Below are 8704 nucleotides of genomic sequence, written 5' to 3'. Positions count from 1 at the left end.
TTCTTGAGAAATGCAACCACAATAGCTGTTCTCCTGTCTTCTAACACCTATTCTGTGGCCAGAGAGAAAGTAAAATTTTGGGTCATGGCCCCTATAATTTACTCCCTCGTTTCCCATCGCAGACTGTGATACAACTCATCCGCACCTCGGATTTCCCCCCTGACATCCGACATTAGTATTGAACTGTCATAGGTCTCAAAAATAAACTGACGGTGAACATCAACTGAAGCAGTCTGCAACACGGGGTGTTTGCAGTCACGTACATGCTATGACAGACACCACGGTCCCAGGTCTGTCCACAATGTCATATTTGTGACAAAATTGCACCGCTGTCAGTCACTCCAGAAAAAAAGAACCACTTAGAGTTTAACTTGCCAGCCACGTGTTGCAAGACACTCGACTCTGCCTCTAATTCTTCCAAGGATTTCAATCAATTAATTCCATATTTCTCAGATCTGTTGGTTCAGACTGTTATTTATGAGGCTCTGAGGTCTTAACAAGGTAAATCCAGAACACAGATCGTAGATGGATGGTCTACGACAGTGGGGGAAAATATCACTGGAAGAGGACCGAAAATTGAAAACTAAAGAAAATTGCATAAATTAAACGGAATCTAAAGAATGCATTGCATAATCTGGGACGGCACAATGGTAATTGTTCAGGTCTTATCCACTGTAGATCTCCAAGAATTGACCACTGTTTCAAATCAACATTGAAACCTCAGGCACTGGTGAGATTTGAAGACAATAATTAAACAGAGGAGACTGTGTATCCAGGTTCGAGCTCTCAGAATTAGATCTCAATTTGTGTTCATGATTCTTAATGGCATTCATCATTCCCCACATTTACACACAGACTCCAATCACAAGAAAAAAAATATCAGCGCAAAGTCGGCTTGTTCAAAATTGCAGACATTAACAGCAATATGACAGTAACATTAGAAATCAGAATGTACCAGATGTTGCGAGGTAAAACTATGTGTTTTCTTTTTTTAATGAGTAGAATAAATCCAGCTTTTCATTTACTTCTGTGTAAAATCTGGAGGGAGAGCTTTTGTATTGCATGATGTATTGGGCCATCAATGTGTCTATAGCAGTTGTAATGTGTTGTGCTTTACATAATAAGTGTCGATATCTTCAATTCTCACTTCCTGAACCTCCAGCGAAAATGTCTTTTCATCTTTCTTCATACGTACAACAAATCTCCCTCAACTGGAGATCCGTTCCCGGTGTGGGTTTGTCTGAGGAAATATTCATCTTGGAAATGACAATCCTAGTTGTGGCCGTCGTAAGTACAATTGATGGTGAGAGACTGACACTCTTTCTTGCTCACCATTGCTGGGGTCCTTGTTCCTGACTCTCTGAAAGAGCCTGGAAATTAAACAGAGCGAGGTTAATGGATAATCAGAACAAAGCAGAACAACAAACAGTTCTAACCCAGCGGCAATGTTCGCAAATAGTGTGGTCGTGGATTACATTGAAACAAAGCAACGCCCGTTTGTTTAATCGGTGCTCATGGTTCAGCCAGATACAAAGGGCGAAAATAACAAAGATTCTCATTTTTCCACCACCTGGAGATGATGGTTTATATGACGGGCAGCTGAGGACTGCAATGGACAAACAGCTCTGGGAGACTGGACCTCACAGCTGGACTGAAATACTCAAAATGATCAAGCAGATCTCCATGGGGTAGCTTCTCTGAGATTACTGATGAGCGACACAGTTCCTGGACCTCGGACAGTGCGCTATGTGAATACTGAAAGATTTAAAGAGGGATCATGCAGCATCCTGTGAAACCGGTGTGAATATCGCTTCCATGTCAGTTTGCTGTACACAGCACTGGGGAGGGTCATGTCAAGTCATTGAAGGCCGCCACCTTAATTTCCTCCACAGGAATGAGGCGGGAGGTCCATCGAGACAGTTTTATTCAGTGGAGCATGATCCGAAGACCAGTCCCTCGGCTCAGTGATTCATCAATCCACAGGCAAAAAGAAACAAAATCCACAAAGAATAAACTCTCTGTGTCATTTTAGCCAATGTTTCTTGAATCTTTCTTCACCAGGGATGACAGTTAACACCCAGTTTCCATCGATTGATTTCTGCCTCCCTATCATGCACAGTAGAACAGGCTCATGATCTGAAGACCCTAATGCTGCCGTAAAATATATGCTTACTTTTTCTTTTCAAATACCACTATAGTGTAAAGTTGATCATTTATGCTATGAGTACAGTACGATTGGCGGTCAGATGTGCGTGCTATAAATGAATTGAAAACATGTGTTGGTGGTGCAACTAATTTAGGAGCACAAATCTTCAGCACCATTGCTAGATTGTTTTTCAGGGACCAAAGCTCTTGAAGGCACAATTGATGCATGCTTGTTTATTTTACAAATAAAAGTACTAGAGGCAAGCGATGAATAAATTTCTGAGTTAAAGGTGGATATTCAACAGGGTAATCTGTAAACGGAACACTCTCTAGTCATGCGCAGCATTGTGGATGTTTTTCCACAAATGTACTATGGATATATGCAGAGGCAACAGTGGTGAATGCTTTTGTGCAGGGACCCTGGTTGGTCCTGAAACCATTAAAAAAAAACTACTTTCTCCATGATACACCAAAGTCTGCCATTTGACACATGGAACTTGTCACAACAAATCTATGTTAAACAGCCATTTGTTGTAACACCTTGATCCAAAGGTTACTGCTGGTGGAGATTGTTCTGGAAGCTTGCTCAATATGGGGCGTCAAGATGAATGGTAGACAATGAGTAGATTACGAATGTCATTATGGGGAAGAAAGCAAGGTGCATCGTGGATAGTTTCAACCAGCTTTTGAGTTTTCAACTTTGTGCAATTGTACTGCAAAATTTTTGACGAGAGGAATTTAGAAGCTGTATGTCAAATGCACTGCAGTCGTTATGATGAGATTTCAATTTTTGGATTTAGATTTTACTGTCACGTGTTGTCGCGTACAGGAAGACAGGAGTACAGTGAAAAGTGTAAAACAACGCAAATCTCCTGTGCCATCTTAGTTAACAAAAGAACGGAATAAAAATAGAAACAGAAATGAAAGACACAGCCATACGTAAAGGAAACATCCAAATCATTCCTATGCCTCCGCTATGAAAACTTGCAGGCAGAAAAAAAAGAAGCTACGAAGTCCACTTCTCAATTTGCGAACACTCAGGTACGCCGAATCCCCGCACGCTGCCACAGCCAGAACATAACTGCCTCCGTTATCAGGTACCTGGGCAAAGCCATGGTCTGGAGCCGCGCTGCCACTGCTGGAAGAATGTCGCCGTTCTTCGGTGCTATCTTGCTTGTATTATTCTCATGCTAGATATCCCCAAGTTCTTCAGTCGTCATTTGTGTGTCAACAACGTAACTTTGTGGACACCCATGATAGAAAAGAGCTGTGTTTTCTGCTACTGAGTGATAGGCTGAGATCTGAGGTCCAGAGTTTTGAGGAAGCAACATACAACTTTGATAAGTAAGTTTGTTCAAAAGGTTTTTGCTGGCTTTGACCTTTTCTGATGTTCTCTTCAGATATTCCAGGAAGGACAAGGTCCAATGTAGAATGACTCCCAATTATTTAAGTCTGGGATCATGCTTTAATCTTTGACAATCAAAGTAGGTACACAATTATTTTATAACACAAACATAGTACAGACATAGTACAATGCACTTGGCTTCGGAACAGCCAGGTATGTGACACCACTTGTGGCAGCATTTCACACAACCTCTTGAAGTCTTTGTTCAGCATCCTGATCAGGGTGTTCCAACGTAGGGCTATAAGGGAGTCCCCTGGAGACCAGAGGCCAGCCTTCTCGTCAAGGTTCTTACTCATAAAAACTGACTTCTTTTCCTCTGTATGTCCAAACCAAAACTATACAAAATATGCCAATTACCTTCACATCAGCACCAATGCACATCACAATGAATTTTAACAAATTACCAGCTCCTCGTTATTGTGGAGGTTTTATATCAATTCTTGTAAAGCGTTAGACTGTGATGCAATTTTCTCACGGGAACAGTACCCATTAACAACTATTTACCCTCCTCGTCAGATCATTATCAACTCCTTTGTCTATCCAACTGCTGTTCTCTCTCTTCCGGCTCTATCCTATCATTTAATCCCTACCCCATCACCCTCCCTATTTTCTGGATATAAACTGACGTCTACCAGCAACCATCAGTTCTGATGAAGGGTCGCCGGATCTGAAACGTTAACTCTTATGTTTTTTTCCTTCACAGACGCTGCCAGACCTGCTGAGCTTTTCCAGCAACCTCGGTTTTTGTTCGGTTTGGCAGAGTTGTTTTCCAAATGGTGTTCTGTCGTACAAAAAGGTCTAATTTGAATGCGACCACAGTGAATTTCAACTAAGCTTCAGCAAACTTGCTGCAGAGTGTATGGGCATTGACCTGGGTTTTGGTGGATAAAACTACACTGATGGGAAATTGTACATACACAGTGTAACAGGTTTTATTGAACTTATGCATGCGCTAAACTGGATATATTGCTAAGTGTGGCTATGCTGAATTAGATATGTTTCATACTGAGTATAACAGTATGGACCTGCCGTCTTGTATATAACGGCACAAACCTGACCAAGTATAGCAATGTATCAGTGAAGACTGGGCTTGTGTAGCACGAACGTAACTACTTTGAGGGACCTATCAACACTGCTTTTTCAACCACTTACGGTGCAGTGTCTCAAAATCACCTGCACTTACAAGTGATCAAAACGATAAAATAAATGTCAGGAATTGGAAAATTGTTACGTCGTCCAAGACAATTCATATTTCTGAGACTGGTCAGTAATGAACACGTCTGCTTTGGTTCAAAATCCAGTTAACAGTCTTTCCTTAATATGAAGAAATGCAACTCGGGCACTTCTACAATCTGTGGCCATTTCATGTTGGACTATACATAATCCATTCCACCGCATCTGAAACGTCTGTCGAACAGCAGCTGCACTGATCTGTTTTGTTTCAACAAATGCAATTAATGTAACAGATCAAACATCTAATTATCTCCCTGAAGACTTCCCACCAGTTACAAACGTGATCATTTTTCAGTGAAGTTCATTATGCTCTGGAGTTTATGTTAGAAATGCACGGAATACCGAAAGGTCTGGCGTTTGCCATTTACTATCCTGTCCTTGCAGTAATCGGAGTGCCAGGTAAAGTATAGAACTTCAGCCATAGCTGTGTGGATAACTGATCAAATATAATCGAGCTATAATTCTTCATCTCAATGATATATTGCCTTTCTCCTTTGCACAACTACGTCTATCACTTCAACAGTGCAAACTGTTCCTTTTATCTGATATTAATTTTGCTCTTTTTAAATATTGTCATTCTTCTACTTTACTCATTTTACCTCGCCAGCTAACCTTATAATTTATGTAATTGGCTGAGATGATTTCTCTCCGTATAAATATTCTGATTTCTCTCATTTAAGGTATTATTTCGCGAGCTGGCCCGCATAATTTCTTCTCGTGACATGCCTAATTTACCCCTTTAACGCTTGTGTGTCTGTGACAGATGTCACTTTACCATTTTATTGTTTTCTTCATTTATAATTACCATTTCAAGACACAAGCATGGGTTATTGTTTTTTTCATAGTCACTATGATGGACTTACGATACTGTTATCTTGGCTGAATGCACTTATGGCGAACTATTGGCAATTCTTTTAAGGGCCGACTGCTACAAAATAACAGCAGCGTAAATGTGTTCCATTTTGCATTGCCACTATTACTGTGGGTAAATTATTATAATATTGCCGCGGTGTAAATGGACCCCTTGTGTTACCGGCACTATTACTGATGGTGAGTCATCACATTGTTATCAGCATATATGTTTATTGTGTTATTCACATTTTTACTGTGGATATATTACCGCCATTTTGTTAAGGTGCAAATGGAGATGGAGTGTGCTTCTGACTATATAACGATGACAGAGTAATTATCAAATGCTTCAAAGAATGACAGAGTGGGACTTTTAAATCATTTATTCATAGAATGTGGACTCCGTTGGCCAGGCCAGTATAATTTAAAAATGTTTCATTGAATGATAGATTGGGGCTTTTAAAGCATTCATTCATAAAATGTGGACTGTTGGCAAGCCCACTATTTATTGCTCTTTTCTAGTTGCCATTACATAGACAGTGAGAGTTCCCGCCTTGAACTGTTGTAGTCATTAGCCTCAGGTCGATATACAATGTCCAGGATGTTCACAGCCTTTCTAAAAACATTGTCGATCAACTTGAACGAAATTTAGTGCAACGGATCAAGTAGGCAGTTCACCACCTTCTGAAGGACAATTACGGATGGATAATTAAGATAAATGGTTTCAATTGATGCAAACATTATTATGCATTGTCCTTTGAACACTGTTACTGTGGTTTATCGTCGCCTTGCCATCATGACATCAATTAAATAGCGACGGAGTAATTTGCTCTAATGAGAGGTTGGGGCCATTGACCCAGTGTTTGAATTTATTGAAAGGACATTATTAATTAGCAAGTTGTTAACAGATACAGGAGCAAATTTTTCCCGGGTTATGTGTCCACTATTTACCCCTGCATCACAGAGCACTGTTTTTTTTTTAAAAGCCGTAGTTTTTCAGCCCAGCCCTCCGCTTATGCATTGACCACAATTGATGCTTCTACAATCATGTCCACGAGGCAGAATTTTCTTCTGCGGCTAATAGCCTGCAATGTCTCATATTGTTCTCATCGTCTTTAGTTTCTTTGCCTCAGAACTGATGGGATCTGTTGCAGAGACTGAGACATCAATGTGCAAAAACAGCTTTGACAAGTTGTTCATAGAATGTTTTCACATTAATTCAGTGTATTGACCCATTCTGGCCTTAACCAGACCGTTGAATTTCCAAATACTCTGCTGTGCAACAAGATGGAATGAGTTGATAACTTCATACTGGAGGCATATGGCGGCCATGATATGATTGTATTTCATATTGTGTTTGAGACAGAGAAGAGAATTCCAAGTCTGGACTTTCAAATTGAATTGAGGACAATAAAGTTATGAAGAGTCTTCTCATCAGTGAACTGGAAAATTAGAATAAACGATACGTGAATTGCAATGCAGTGGGAATCATTTAAGAAAGTGTTTTAAAACAGAGAAGAGAACAGATGCACGCAAATCCAAACTAAATGTTCCAGGGAGACGGCCCACCTCTGTAGTTAACTAAAAATCTTAAATATATTATCAAACTTAAAGAAATAGCAGGTAATTGTGAAAAACCTGGTGAAAGGTCAAGAAATTTGGCTGAATATAAAAGCACAGACAAGTGTGAATAGAAGATTAATAAGGAGAGAACAATTAGAGTGGCAGAGCTGGCAGATTAATACAGCAAGTATTTTACACTGGTTCTTAAGGTAGTGGAGACAAATAATATCCAAGGATTAGTTGTAAATCTGGAAATATATGTGAGGGAGAAAGTAAAGGAACCTAAGAGCGCCAGCGAAGAGAATTTGAACAAATAATTGAAATTCCGTGCAAACAAGAGATCTTGGTAATTTAACTATAGGATTTTAAAACAATTGGCTCGTGAGATAATGGCTGTGTTGATTGTAATTTTCCAGGATTCACTAGATTTGGTGACGATTTCATTACATTCATCAATTGCGAAATTAAAGCCTTTATCCAAGAAGTGGTGGAGACAGAAAGCAGGAATCTACAGGCCAGTTAGCCTAACATCTCTCAAACGGAAAGTTTTCAAATCCGCTGTAAAATGTATTGAAACAAAGCTGTTGAAGTAAAAGTAATCAGGCAGTTTAAACGCGATTCTGTCAAAGTGAAATCGTAATTAAACTTTTTTTCAAGAATTTTCTGAAATTGTGACATGAAGTGTAGACAAAAGGGAACAGATGGATGCGCATAGATTTCGAAAATGTATTTGATGAAGTACCATATCAATGGTTATTGTGGAGAATAAATTGTCATGGTGTAGCAATGTGTTTGCGAAGATAGATAAGATTGCTAACAGGAAAGAAGAGTGGAAAATGGGTCTTTTGTCGGTAAGATGTAAAGCGTGGTGTATCTCAAGGATCAGTGCTGTGGCTTCGAACTTTACAATGCCTTCGATAACGGTAAGAAGGTATTGTTACGAAACATGACCTACAGAAACAGGTTTCAATGTATGTTGTGAAGAGAAGATAAGCAGGTAAGAAAAGAAAAATGGATCAAGTGCGTGGAAAAATCTGTGATAACTGGAGTATAATGCTAAATAAGAGTGACAGCCAGGCAAAGTATCTATATGATTAAAGCTTGCAAAGTTCTGGACTGAGCAGTAACCCCTGTATGCGGATCACCAAAGGCTAGTATGAAAATCTATCAAGTAAATGGGTAGTGGATAGATATGACTGTTTATTAAGAGATAAACTGAATTCAAATGTAGTACATCATGCTTCAGTTTGAATGCCATAATGGGACCACCTGTAAACTACCCATTGCACTAGTTTCATTATTTACAGAATGTTATCAGTGACATGGAAGCAATTTGGAGAAAGTTAAATTTACCAGACTGTTTCCTGGTATGGCAGGACTGCACACAAATGTTCCTTCTGATTATCTGCTGAAGAACTCGTTATTCAAATTCCATCCTGTGCACATTTCCTCCCCAAGTTCAAAGAAATGTGAAATAGCCAATCATCTCCTTCAGTTTCAGCATATATC

The 8704-nt window shown here is 39.6% G+C and overlaps 1 pseudogene; it reads left to right on the top strand.

Annotated features, from left to right (window-relative positions):
• Positions 1 to 5112: 5112 nt before the first annotated feature.
• Positions 5113 to 8704, top strand: part of LOC125487492 — a 5325-nt pseudogene continuing 1733 nt past the window's right edge.

Source organism: Rhincodon typus, chromosome 42, assembly GCF_021869965.1.
Source record: "Rhincodon typus isolate 14 chromosome 42, sRhiTyp1.1, whole genome shotgun sequence".
Taxonomy (NCBI): Eukaryota; Metazoa; Chordata; class Chondrichthyes; order Orectolobiformes; family Rhincodontidae; genus Rhincodon; species Rhincodon typus.
Note: the sequence above shows the minus strand (reverse complement) of the source record. Positions and strands in the feature narration are given on the sequence as shown.